Source organism: Scyliorhinus canicula, chromosome 5, assembly GCF_902713615.1.
Source record: "Scyliorhinus canicula chromosome 5, sScyCan1.1, whole genome shotgun sequence".
Taxonomy (NCBI): Eukaryota; Metazoa; Chordata; class Chondrichthyes; order Carcharhiniformes; family Scyliorhinidae; genus Scyliorhinus; species Scyliorhinus canicula.
In genome coordinates, this window is record NC_052150.1 from 145,899,273 (window position 1) to 145,914,405 (window position 15,133).

Below are 15,133 nucleotides of genomic sequence, written 5' to 3' on the forward strand. Positions count from 1 at the left end.
AACAATCAAACAGTAAACAGCACTGAGGATCCTATCATGACCAAAGGGTAAGTGTGTGGATGAGCGGGGGGGGGGGGGGGGGGCAGCTGAACACGTCCTCCCGAATGTTCCTGGCATAGGTCTGAGGCCTGGGGACTAGGGGGCTCCTGATGTGACCAGGGGTCTGTGTGCAGAGCAAGGTTTGCTGGATGGCACTCTGCGAGAAGGCAGGTCAGTTATGGTAAGGGTGGGGAGCCTGGAGACCAAGCCGTGTGCTTCAAAAGCAACAATACATTAAAGGGAGAGGCTGGTTGAACACGGCAGGAGAGTGATGCTAATTCGCTGTGAAGAAAACTCTGGTACTCCTCAGTTTCTGCTGAAGTTTGACTCCTGTCTTTCTGCTCATTCCCACCCTCTGAGTGGGGTCTGCATTGGGGGCTTTTCATCTTGGACCACTGTGCCCGGAGGGGGGGGGAGGTGGGGGGGGGGGGCAGCGGTGATGGAAGCGGAGTGCAACAGAGGGTGGGGGTACGTGCAGGCCCACTGTGAAGATTAACATGACAGAGGCTTCACATGTATGAGTTGTGACATGATTTAATAGGGAGCATTTCACTGTGACAGGTTTCCATTCCCCCGAGCTCCAGATAATGACAGCACCATCCCCCCCCACCCACCCAGTACCCACTCAATTCTCCTCACTCATCTTGATCTTCCATCGTCTACTGCTACATCTAGGTGTGCCCCCAGATGCACATCAGAGGTGGAGGCAGCCCGCTATTTTCCATGTCCTGTGGCCTACGATGCCCTCGGCGGACGACCTCTGGAAGATCTGGAGCCGTGGGGCCCCAGCCGATTCACCAGTGTCACTGGCATCACCGTGCCACCTGATAGAAACTAACCTTTTCGTATCGGTAAAAAGGGTTTAATTGAATGAAATGATTTAAAGAGATCATAATGGCTGACTTACAGCCACTGCATTTCATATTTGACATGCATAAAATGGCTGACTGCTTGAAATGGAATCAGATATGAGAATGCTATAGCTGGCAAGGCCAGGTTGGCAATGAGTTGTTCTTTGTTTTAGAAAGAACTGGATGACATCCAGCTAAATGTCCAGGATAACCGCATACCATTCTATGATAACTACAGAAGTCACCCCACAAAAGGAATCTGCTGAAGCAACTTCTTAGATTACCAAAATAATGTTTTGATTAATTGACAGACAAATCATGTGATCAAATTAGAAGAATTATAGATGATTTCAGACCAATCAAAGCTTTGAAGGGGCTGAGACTTAAGAGATAATAACAGATAATAATTCCCTTTAAAAAGTTGGGTATCGAGACGAAAAAGTCATTCTACAATCAACTCAACCTATTCTCTAAAATCTGTTCTATCCTCTTGCTTTGCAAATCTATTTTAAACTGCGCAGTTGTCTATCATAGAATTTACAGTACGGAAGGAGGCCATTCGGCCCATCAAGTCTGCACCGGCTCTTGGAAAGAGCACCCTACCCAAGGTCCACACCGCCACCTAATCCCCATAACCCAGTAACCCCACCCAACACTGAGGGCAATTTTGGACACTAAGGACAATTTTAGCATGGCCAATCCACCTAACCTGCACATCTTTGGACTGTGGGAGGAAACCGGAGCACCAGGAGGAAACCCACGCAGAATGGGGAGAACGTGCAGACTCTGCACAGACAGTGACCCAAGCCGGGAATCGAACCTGGGACCCTGGCGCTGTGAAGCCACAGTGCTAATCACTTGTGCTACCGTGCTACCCTATGTACTGTGCATATTTGATTTGAACTGTTAATGTATTTTGAATTCAACCTATCTGTAATTTCGAGAGACAATCATTTCGACTAAGCTTCCTGCAGGGCTAAGTTGGAAATGCCTTAAAATTCTGAACAAGAAAACGAATCTTCAGTAGACACACAAATAAAAGTGGCAATTTTTTTTTTTTTTTTAATAAATTTAGAATACCCAATTCATTTTCTCCAATTAAGGGGCAATTTAATGTGGCCAATTGACCTACCCTGCACATCTTTGGGTTGTGGGGGCGAAACCCACGCAGACACGGGGAGAATGTGCAAACTCCACACGGACAGTGAACCAGAGCCGGGATCGAACCTGGGACCTCAGCGCCGTGAGGCAGCAGGGCTAACCCACTGCGCCACCGTGCTGCCCTAAAAGTGGCAAATTGATGTTAAAACTCAATTAAAGTTCAGTTTCAAGTTCTGTTCAATTAATATATGTGCGGTGACACAGAAATATATTAACAAAATGTTCAGATCCATCACCATGCTATTCTGGGGGGGATTCGGAAGAAATGGCGACCGGCATAGTCTCCTTGGTGGCAGGCCCCAGGTTGGTCTCCAGCACTTCCTCCTCCCTGATAGTGCCCGTAGGACCCTGGTGGTTTCCATAGGACAGAGGGGCAGCTGGAGTGAGCTCCAGAGGCCTGAGTCATCTGGCGCTCCCAGTCCTGGAAATTCCCATTGTCTGTGCCATGATGGGGACATCTTCAACGATGCTCCGGAGTGACTGCGACATGCTCTGGAGTGCCTCAGCAATGTCCACCTATGTCTGGAACATGACCGTCAGCGACAGAGACATAATGTCATGGTCCTCAGCCATGGTCGTCATAGACCGAGCCACGCATTGGGCACCACTACTCAAGACACAGACATTTCACAGTAACTTCTTTGAAGCCTACTCGTGACAATAAGCGATTTTCATTTCATTCATCTTCATAGAGTCTGCTCAGATCCCTGGGACGCTTTTAACACTCAAAATTCAGAGGCTTTCTGAAACTGTGCCTCCAATGTTTTCAACTAACAAAAATGAACAATTATTGGCAAGTCTGATTTGTTTCACTTTTTCTGAGGTGACTTTCTTCAGAGGGTTTATGTAACTTCACTTTTTGCTGATTACTTAGAGAAATTGAAAGGATTATTAGATTCCACAATTGAATCAATGATAAAAATATTGGAAAATACATATATCTAGTTTAATTAATTCTGCTCATGGAGAATTGATGGAATAGTCAGCTTTATACAGGCTTCAATAAAGCAAGAAAGGTAAACAACTTGAAGGAATAATGTTATTCAGTCCTCATCTACTGTAGTTCCTCCCTTGAAACCAATTTTCTTCCATCTGAATTCCCCTTCAGATTGATTAAAAGCCAATAGGTTCCAATTGGAGAATTACTGAACCTTCCTTAATATTTGCATGGTTAACTGATCACGCCGGGAAAAAGTTGGATATACTGAAAAAAACAAATGAGATACCATCATGTTTATTTACCTGTGTACCCAGTACAGCAGAATGCTACTTTTTAATGGACAAAGTGCATATTTATTTAATGGACAAAGTGCATATTTATTTAATGGACAAAGTGCATAGGAGCTGGTTTAGCACACTGGGCTAAATAGCTGGCTTTTAAAGCAGACCAAAGCAGGCCAGCAGCACGGGTTCAATTTCCGTACCGGCCTCCCCGAACAGGCGCCGGAATGTGGCCACTAGGGGCTTTTCACATTAACTTAATTGAAGCCTACTCGTGACAATAAGCGATTTTAATTTCATTCATCTTCATAGCGTCATAGAATCCCTACAATGCAGAAGGAGGCCATTCAGCCCATTGGATCTTCACTGGTCCTCTGAAAGAGCACCATACCTGGGCCTCATTCCCCACCCTATCCCTCTAACCTCACGTAACCTTTGGACACTTAGTGGCAATTGAGCATGACCAATCCACCTCAGCTGAACACCTTTGGAGTGTGCGAGGAAACCGGAGCACCCGGAGGAAGGCCTGCAGCCATGGGAAGATTGTGCAGCAAACTCCACACAGACAGTCACACGAGGTCAGAATCAAAAACGGGCCACTGGCGCTGTGAGGCAGCAGTGCTAACCACTGTGCCACCGTGCCGCCCTAAATTGATTTAATGTTGGTTTCAATGCTGATTCAATGTTAGATGGGAGCAGTTTCTGGCTGCATGTACAAGTTAAATAATTCTTCGAAGTAGCCTAGCTGGGGTCTTGAACTGAAATGCTGGTTCAGCACAAGACAGCATTCTGATAAACAAATTGAAGCCTGCATTAGAAATGGTGCTCCAAGTCTTATTAAGGAGCTGATCACTCTGATCCATTGATACCACTCTGATACCATTGTTGTGAGTCTTTAAATGAAGTTGTTCATGATCTTGTGCTGGATTCTCTGGCCATTCGCTGATGGTGGGATTCTCTTGTCCTACTGGCACTGCACCTCCACCCGGGAGTGGCATGTGGTGGCTTCAAGGGAAATCCCATTGACAAGTGGCGGGAGCAGAGAATCCCTCCACCAGCGAACGGCGTGACTAAATTCTCCGTCCTCACTAGCAGTGGTAGTGGGGTGGAATTGCAAAGTAGAATCTTGCCCTTTGAATTACAGATACCGCTGGAGGCAAGGATATTGGTAAAACCTACCTTTTATTGAACATTGTACTAACTATGAATAATACAGATGTGGCACCAATTTCAACGTAGAACTACCTCTCTCCATGCTGTGTCTTTATGTGATTCTATGTCGCTGATTATGTAAACTACATATTTACATTTTAAAAATAAATTTAGAATACCCAATTCCTTTTTTCCAGTTAGGGGCAATTTAGCATGGCCAATCCACCAACCCTGCACATCTTTGGGTTGTGGGGGCGAGACCCACACAGACACGGGGAGAATGCGCAAACTCCACACGGACAGTGACCCGGAGCCGGGATTGAATCTGGGACCTCAGCGCCATGAGGCAGCAGTGCTAGCCCACTGCGCCACTGTGCTGCCCAGAATTTAGCATTAACTCATTACACGACACTCCCCCCAAGTCTCTGACTCCCATAAATACATTATTTACATCATCTACACCTCCCTTCAAAATCTCTGCCTTCATCTCTGGTTCACAAAAATAACAATCTTCCCGACCTCGTTCTCAGCTCTTTTGGAGATTGCATAGGATTCAAGTTCTTCATGTTCTCTCTCAATCACTGTAGAATCATCAGAGGCTAATGGTTCTCCGTGCAGGTTGTCTTCCTCATCATATGGGTAATTAGTCCATTTGATTAATGGTCTTCATCTTGTAGATATAAGTGTGCTTCTGTTTCCTTTCATCTTCCCAATTTTAGTCTTGACAGGAGAAGAGCTCGGATTTTGTGTCTTTTGCAATACTTGGCCTTTGCAGTTCTGGCCTCCACTTCAAGTTTTCAGCCTGAGCCTGATACTTTGAAACAATATGGTAAGATCCTGCACATCTTTGGACACTAAGGGAAAATTTAGCATGGCCAATCCATCTAACCTGCACATCTTTGGATTGTGAAGTCTGTATTGTATACAGTTCGTATAATGTTTACCAACAGCCTTGTCTCAAGCAATATCTGTAAATCAAGATCATGAACACACCCCATCTCAGATACAAAATTATGAAAACAGATGGTGAAAGCAGAAAGCATGATGTAAGAAACAACAAGTGAAGAGCCCAGTGACTGAAAGAAGCAGTCAGAGAAATGACTACAGGACAAGGACTTCATGAGAAAATCTTCAAAGGAACTCCAGAGAAGGCTACATTGAAGGGAAGCCAAGGAGAACATCCTACCTTTACCAGAGTGCCATGACCACATAGAACACCTGGATCATGCAGCGAAGAGGCAAAACTGGGGTCGCAGATATACCAGATACAGGACAGCTTCAGTACCAGCAGTGAAGACTAGTCAGGAAATCGATTCCAATGAAAAAAGGTGCGTGATTGATACTCGGGAGGCTGACAAGCTGCAGCCGCATATATGATAGAATGGACACAGGATATTTTCTCCCGTGGAGAAGAGTCTCCTGTGGGGAATGTTATGTTACTGGAAAGAATGCTAAAAGTCGTCCAGTAGTTGAAGGAGGGTTTATTGTGCTACACAACTTAAATGATTGCGTGAGCTCTTACTTACAGAACTGCACTTGTAAAGGTTACACTTCTCTATGCTCTGCAACTAGGCCTGACCACACTAGCAGCCCTGAGCTCACTTCCGTCCTTGTTCTCCTCACCGTCTGTTCAGCCAAGGTGAGGGGGGGGCCTTCGGCGTCACTCTTATACGTCCCCGTGCTGCCCCCTGGTGGTATTTCCATTTCCCATCAGCCCCTTCTGTACACACTCAAGTGAGGATCACTACAGGGAAGAGAAGAATGAGAGACCATCAATAACAGAGTCACTGAGGGAGGAATTCAGGAGAAGCTTCTTTACCCAGAGAGTGGTGAGAAGGTGGAACTCACTCCCACAGGGAGTGGTTGAGGTGAATGGTGAACATGAATTTAAACTAGACAAGAATGAGGGAGAAGTGACCAGAGGGTTACAATGCAGATCTAGGATCAAGTACAGCATCAACATGGATTGTTTGGGCAGAATGGTCTGTTTCTATGTAACTATACTTGTGCCTGATGCCGGTTCTGACTAATCCTCACTGCTAGTGTTCATTACGGTAGCAGTGGTTAGATCAGCTGCTTCACAAATTCAGGGTGCCAGGTTTCATTCCCGGCTTGGGTCACTGTCTGTGCGGAGTCTGTATGTTTTCCTCGAGTCTGTGTGGTTTCCTCCGGGTGCTCCAGTTTCCTCCCACAAGTCCCGAAAGACATGCTGTTAGCTAATCTGGACAATTGAATTCTCCCTCTGTGTAGCCGAACAGGAACCGGAATGTGGCGACTGGGGGCTTTTCACAGCAACTTCAGTGCAGTGTTAATGTAAGCCTACTTGTGACAATAAAGATTATTATTATTATAATCCCCACACACTCATCCCAGCCACCAAGATGGCACTGGTTGTGCTGGAGCGTGCCCATACAGCTGACGGGTCGGCTGGGACCAGAGGGAACCTGGGGGGGTGGGGGGTGGCTTTGGGGGACACGCATACGGCCTGCGGCCCTAAGTTCACAGTGGGCTGATCAGAGGCGTGCGCAGCTGCATGGTTGCCTTTCCGACTACGGCAATGGTGCTCCATGCCCGTCTACCCCAGCCCCACAGCTCACCTCCTGGCCACTGGTAACACAAAATGGAAGACTGCAAAGAATACAGGGAAAAACGGACATAGTAAAGAGCAAACAACTTGCAGAAGCTTTCAGCATTGAGACACTTGCAAAAACCGGTTTCCCGACAGCTGCAGAGTTCAGGCAGCACTGTAAATGGGAAAACAGTTTACATATTAATGAGGTGATACCGGGACAATCCCGGGCACAATAGATACACTCAAGTATCAATCGATACTTTCAATAGCGAAGCAGACACGATGGAGCCAGCGAAACCAGGACAATGAGTCCTAAGAACCGCCCCAGCCATCAAGGAACGACCCTAGGATAGGGGGGTTCAAATCATATCGATTGGGAAAAGGCCCAATCGATCCCCAGCAGGTGAGGAAGCCCGCCCCAAGGGGCATGGACCCCCTGGGACCTATAAAAGAGAGGTTCCACACATGGTTCAGTCTCCTGTCTCCGGCCTCCGACTCCAGCCTCCAGACCCCTGTCTTTTACACCAGCCGTCGAGCAGCAGCCATCGATAAGTAAGTGCCAAACGACGATCGCTACTTGACCCAGGCATTACTTATACCCTTGCCGACCAATAGTGACTCGAAGTTGCAGACCAGAATGGAACGAAGGCCTTGTTCCCTGACCTTGCCTGTTCCTTCTTAGATAAGTATTAGTTGTTTAATGGTAGAAGTAAGTTCGTCTTTAGTGTGTGCATGAGTGTTATTATAATTGTTTTATAATAAACTCTAATTGTTTTGGACTTATTAATCGGTGTATAGCTTTATTGCTTTGAACTTGACCTTGATACTTTTGACGGTGTCTTTTACGGCACCTGCCGACTCCAGAGCATAGAAAGAGAAACAGAGCCAAGTGAGTGTTAAGCACACTTACTCAGAACGAGCAACACCTCGGCTATTCCCCCTGGACCTAACAGAAGTCCCCCAGCCAGCAGCACAATTGTCAGCAAACTATGGCTATGTTGGACACTTTCCGTACCCCCTCTCTCTCCCTCAGCAGCCATGGCGGCGGTTTCACGATTTTCATAAGCACAAATGAACCGCGCCGTCGGGAACTCGGCCCATTGGAGGCGGAGAATCGCAGAGGCCCCGGAGAATACCGGGTCAGACCCCCGAATGATAAGCAAACGGTGTTTCCTGTACGTGCATTCCGGACCACATTGACGTCACTGCAGAGATGACAGAGAATTGCGATTTGCCGTCAAATTGGCACCGGCCACGATTTTGGCGATGGTATCTCTTCTCTTCCAGTCTCGTTTTGTGATTTCAGCGTCGGCCAATGGAGAATCCAGGCCATTATTCATATTGTACTAACATCGCAACGCAAAATGGCAAATTGATAGCCAACACTTGTTCTAACACCCCCCCCCCCCCCCCCCCCCCACCACCACCACTCCGCTCCATTCTTAACTATGATGAGCTGTTTAAGAATAAACATATCATGGTGTTGATGACAATTTCAAATGCTACTTCAAGGGATACCCAAATATTCATGTTCACTTGCTCGTGGAACTGTGAAGAAAACCTGGGAAACACATTGCGAGACTTTTTGGGTTACTTTGCCAAGACTTCACCAACATTCAGGCTACATTTAATATGGAAATTCTCTGGGGATATGACCTAAAAAGAGGTAATGCTAGTTACGCCATAATATTGGACCCGCTTATAGGAGTCACCAGGAGAAAGGATTGCTTGTTCAAGGGTATCTTTCTCAGATACAGACATGGTCTGGAGGAGGAATGGAAAGAGGACATGAGGCCAGGCAGAACAGCACCATCTATTGCAGGAGAGCGAGAGACATGAATGTAAGGAGGGAGAGATGGCATCCTTCCGCCTGTGGTTCAAGACCTCCTCCAGCAGGTCCTCCAACGCTGTGTTCGGAACCTCTGTGCGCTCTCCCTCAGTCTCTGAACCATTCTGAAATGTGCTGCTATATGCCAGGCAGAGCGGTACGCAACTTCAGTGGAAGTGGCTAGAAAGATTCTACATATACAGCTTCAGGAAAATTGCATCTAATCAGTATTTGAGCATTAAATCTGCAGATGTCTGGTTTAGCACCGCCAGGCAAATTCAAATTATGGTGATTAGCAATTAGGACCACAATTTTGTGCCATGTCCAGACTTTCAAACAGGCATTTCTTATTAGCACAGCACCCATTTCATGCCTGTTTTCATTCTTACGCCAAAATAGCTCCTGAAATGTTTGTGGGAGAAATAATTTGATAGCCTTTAATGCAAACATAAAATATATAATTATGCAGTACTTTCACATTTTAATTGAAAGTTTCCATAACAAAACCACTGGGATGATCTTCCTCTTCACAAATATTTTGAAACCACCAAGAGTTTAGAAGCTTCTAGGACATATCATTTTTCAGTAATCTGTACAAATTTTCAGGCAAACATTGTTTAACAAAATCAGTGTGTCTGGTCAGATATGCAGATATCTGCAAAGACTGGCAGAGGTATGGACCGGGATTCTCCAAGCCTCTGTGCCACAATCGGGCCTGACACGGGGGCGGAGAATGAGGCGTCGGACCTGCGACACCTTCCCGCGATTCTCCGCCGATCGGAGACTCAGTGGCCAGGCCCACGATTTGGGGCCTCCGATTGGTGGGCGCGTGCGATCTGGTGGGTCCTACTTCTTCAGTGCCGGCCTGCAGTGTGGGTCCGCCATGTCGCGCGGGGCCAGAGCTGTAGCCGGACACTGCGCGCACGCAGGGACCAACAGCCGGAATTGGAGGGCCCCGTATTGGCAGCTGTAGCCCTGCAAGCACCCTTAAAAACAGAGAATCACCCCGGACTTGCTAGACAAATGTCCGCAGTGATTTGCGCCCATTTTCTCGCGGGCGTGGGGACATCGCCCCATTATTGGAGAATCCCGCCCGTGATTAGGTTTGAGTTGATCCAACACAAAATTTGAGCGGTAGAATGGAATGCGACATGCTGTAGTCACGTGGCTTTACAATGTGATATTGTGATATGTCACTAATATACTTGACGGATATGAAATATGCCAGCAGTTACTTTTTCTCCGTATATTTAAGCAATATATTCACTTAAAAGCTTTTGAAATAAAGTATGCAATTTTCTAGCAGATAAAGCAAGAACTTGTTTTGATTGGTCATCAATTTTGGTACTGAGCTCAGACTCAGCTTTGATTTACTACCCTTACGTCAAGGTTTGTTTCTAGCTCAACAATTTTTAGCAGCCAGGAAGATAATCTTACAATATTAGAAAAAAAAGCTGCAAGAAATTCCCCCTGGAATGTGACCTTAAACACAATTAGACATTGGCTCCTGTGAATGATTTCCTTTTTAATATGAAACCAGATGCTTAAGTATACTGCAATCTGGAGCTCCTTATGGTCGGTGTATTGTGTCTCCTAGCTAAGGGAGTATTGCTAGTTTTCTTCACTATGAAATAATAGAAACAGTCTATCTTTATACAATATTTTCCCTGAGGTAAGAAAGAATATAAAATACTATTGCAGATTTGTTTCACGTGTCCTTTAAAGGGACCGCTAGAGCTTTATTGATCGGACATTGATGGTGATTTTATTGTAACTAATACTGCTGGCACCCATTTTCATTATACCCAATAACACCCTGTATAATCCTGCTAAACTGAGCAAGCCAGAGTAGCTGTTTGAGGTTCTATATGGTTCGATGTAAGGGTAAACTAACATTTAGATGCAACCAGACTGATTCCTGAGATGACAGGACTGTTGTACAATGAAAGGTTGAATTGTTTAAGATTGTATTCGCTGGAGTTCAGAAGAATGAGGAGGGATCTCATTGAAATCTATAAAATTCTAACAGAACTAGACAGGGTGGATGCAAGAAGGGTGTTCCCGATGGTGGAGGTGTCCAGAACCAGGAGTCACAGTCTGAGGATTCAGGATATACCATTTAGGACAGAGATGAGCTGAAGTTTCTTCACTCAGAGAGTGGTCGGCCTATGGAATTTGTTACAACAGAAAGTAGTTAAGGCCAAAACATTTGGGTGGGGTTCACCGTCGGCCGACACCGAATTCAGGAAACGTGATTGGGCGGCGAATCGGTTCGAACGCAGAAATCAGACGGGTGCCGGTTTCACGCCAAATCACAATTCTCCATCGCCTCGACAGTGGCATAAATGCGTTCCAGAACACACATAGAGTAAACACCTTTGGCATATCATTCGCGGGCCCGACCTGGTATTCTCCGAGGCATCCGCAGTTCTCCACTGCCAATGGACCAAAACCTAATGCCGAGGTTCACTTGTGCTTTTAAACATTGTGAAAATGGCATCATGGCTGACGAGGGAGAGAGACGAAGTAGAACACGGAGAGACGTGACCGTAGGTTGCCGGGCTGGACACTGATGGTGGAACAGGCCGTGAAGCTGGGGTGATCCCTAACAGGACTAGGGCGGTGCCCAGGCAAGGACCACCATTGCCGTGTCCCACAAGGCAGCCATCTTGCTGCACACCCTACTGACCACCCACCCTGGCCCTGGTTCTGCAAAATGGCACCCATGGTCATATGGGTGCCCCACAAAATGGCCATATGGGTGCCCCACCCTACCATCGCCGGACCCAGTTCCTACACTCCACCCCATGATCCTGGCAAACCACCCTCCACCCATGCCACCCAGCCGGCAGGCCTCTGGTGGCGGGGCATCACCTGGCCCACTCAAGGGCAATGCCCACAGTAGCCCTTATGGGGCCGCCGGGTGGGGCTGCGGCGCATACCGCTGGCAAGGGCAGCGGCAGCTGACGGTACCAGACAGTGTGCACGATGTCTACATCCTTGCACACTCGACAATTCCCGGCCTCTTCGAGGCGCACCCTCAGCTGGGGCGTTGGTTCCTGGGCAACAGTTGTTATCCATGGTGGTCGTGGCTGATGACACTAATTGGAGGCCACAGACCGACGGCGAGGCCCGCTACAACGACGCCCATGCAGTGACCAGGTGCGTGATCGTGCGGTGCTTCGGCATCCTGAAGACACGGTTCAGGAGGGGCCTTCCAGCATTGCGCTGAGAGGGTCACCCGAATCGTGACGGCCTGCTGCGTCCTTCACAACATTGTGCAGCAGAGGGGCGATGAGCTGGAGGAGGAGGATGAACACCAGTCCTCGTCTGACGAGGAGGATGCGGGGTAGGGTGAGGAGAGATAATGCATGGGGCACAGGCCGGCACAGGAGGCCGCATAACATGTGCGCCAGGGCCAACGTGCACAGGCCGCTCTGATCGCCTCCAGGTTCACTGACCAGGCGCGAGGGTGAACTGATCAGGGGCATGCACGCTGCTTCCCACCCCCACACCCCCTCCCCTGCGGCCATGGCCTGCCTGCAGTTCCCCCCCCCCTCGCGATACACACCTGCCGCACTACCGGGTGGGGGCTCTGGGTTGGCAGTAACACCGCGTCTGGTCTATGGGATGGAGGATGATGACAACCCGCTCTGCAATGAGCTCTGGTGCTCCACGTCGTATGACAACACCTGACTCTTGCCACGTTAGCACTTTTCACTGTCCACCTGGGCAATCCCTGCTGTGAGCTGGTGATTCCATCACACAGATCCCAGGGGTGGCAGTGGTGGGGACAGTTGGGGGGAGGGGGTGGAGCCTGGGCCACCCAAAATGTCTGCCAATTCCCCCATTGCACCCCCTCTCTGACCATACCAGACCAGTCCACCCCTCATACCCATCTGACAGAGCACTGTGGCAGGTTGTAACTGTTTTTTTTAAATTTAGAGTACCCAATTCATTTTTTCCAATTTAGCGTGGCCAATCCACCTAGCCTGCACATCTTTGGGTTGTGGGGGTGAGACCCAAGCAGACACGGGGAAAATGTGCAAACTCCACACGGATAGTGACCCAGAGCCGGGATCGAATCTGGGACCTCAGCGCCGTGAGGCAGCAGTGCTGACCACTGCGCCATCACGCTGCCCAGGTTGTAACAGTGTTAACAGGTTTTTAAAGTTCACAAATATTTACAGATCCGTGCACTAGCTCCTATAAACTGGGCCCGTGCCAACCTAACTGACGTCTAACTTTCTGGCCTTACGGGTCCTAACGCTACATCTATATGGTTCCCCAGATGGTACAGCAGGAGTGGAGATGACCTGCTGTTATTCCTGCCCTGCGACCTGGGTCCCCTTGGGCGGGCATCTCCTGGGGCGACCGTGCCTGGATGGACCCGGCTGCTGCTTGGGTATCCCAGGTGGCGCGGTGCTGCCCTGTTCTGCCCGCTTCCCACCAGAGGCACCAGGAACAGGAGATGCCTGGCACAGCCCCTGTGGGAGCCACTGGCATGGGCCCCATCACCTCCTCCTCCCTTGGGGTGCCCGATGGCCCCCGGGCTACTCCTTGTGGAGGGGGTGCGATTGGAGCTAACCCCCGAGGCTACCCCGCCACCTGCTGCTGCGAGTCCTGGAGGCCCGCTCTGGTCTCGACCAGGGTCTGCATGCTCATGGCCATGAAGCACGTGGAGAGGACCAGCACTGTCTGGTGCTGCGCCACATCACCAATTGACTGTGCCACCACCTTCGGGGCCTGTGTCACATCAGCCAGTGACTGCGCCAACTCCCTCTGGGACTGGGCCTCCTCCTTCTGTGTTCATGCCACATCGACCAGCGGCAATGCTGCCGATGTTCCCAGCCATGGCCTGCTGTGACTGGGCCACACACAGCAGCGCCGCTGTGATTTCCAGGTGGCTTTGGCACATGGCTGCCTGTGAGGTGGCAATCCTGTCCTGGAACTCGGCCAACACCTGCACAGAATGCTCCAGGCCTTGGACATGCTCATCCATAGCCATAACCCTCGCCCCCAATACATCCACCGTGGATGCCATCCGTACGGTGTTGGCCTGGGTGGCACGGATGGTCGGCACCACCTCCTGCTGCTGCACACGGTTGGAATCCTCCAACTGCGCCTGCAGGTGCTGGATGCTCGCCGACAACCCCTCATGCAGACCCTGGCTCTGCGACTGCATCTCCAATACAGATGGGACTGTTTGTCCCAGAAGCTCGAAACCCATCGGTCAGGCACCACAGGTCTGGCGGTCTCCTCCAGTTTTTCCTGCTTCCGACGGTTGTGGGCAGCCTTCTCCTGGGGGGAAAGGGGGGTAATACAAAACGGTAGTGTTAGACAGTCCGACAATGTGGTGGCTGGTGTCCTCAGTGGCCAGGGCACCCAGCCATGGTTGCCGATATGGGTACTGGCATGTGGTGCACAGTGGGGGTTCACATGCCCTCCGGGTTGGGGGCTGGAGGTTTGAGTTACGGATGTGTGGGACTAGGGTTGGTGCTAGGGGCATGGTGCTGCCTACTCATTCTGGCCAACCTCAGGAGGTCGTGCAGTTTCTTTCAACATTGCAGGCTGGCCCTGGATGGTGTTGCTGGTGGCACTGACTGCCTCTGCCACCTGCGCCCAGGGACGGCGAACAGCAGTGGCTGTCAGCCTCCTTCCTGGGCCTGGGTGCAGGGTGGCCCGCCTCTCCTCCACCACGTCCAGTAGGGTCTCGAGCATGGCATCGGTGAATCTTGCCGCCGCTCTCCTCACTGGCATCTAGTTGGGTGGGATGCTGTGTGTGGGGAGTGTAATGTGTATATACGATACAGCTTGTCAGCCTCCTGAGTGTCAATCGTGGAGCCGACAAATCCCGCACAGTTTGAATCTTTATTATTGTCACAAGTAAGCTTACAATAACACTGCAATGAAGTTACTGTGAAAATCTCTCGTCGCCACACTCGGGCGCCTGTTCGGGTCCAGAGAGGGAGAGTTCAGAATGTCGCATTCACCTAACAGCACATCTTTCGGGACTTGTGGGAGGAAACCGGAGCACCCGGAGGAAACCCACGCAGACACAGGGAGAATGCGCAGACTCCGCACAGATAGTGACCCAAGTGGGAATCAAACCTTGGTCCCTGGCGCTGTGAAGCAACAGAGCTAATCACTTTGCTACCGTGCTGTCCAATTTCTCATTGGAATCATTCAATTGTGTTCCAGGTGGCACCAGTGCTAAGCCCTTCACAGTCACTGTATCGGTCCAGGCGGCGCCAGTTTTGCTGTTGTGGAACTCCACAAATCCAAGTCTCAGTAATGGTGACCATGAAA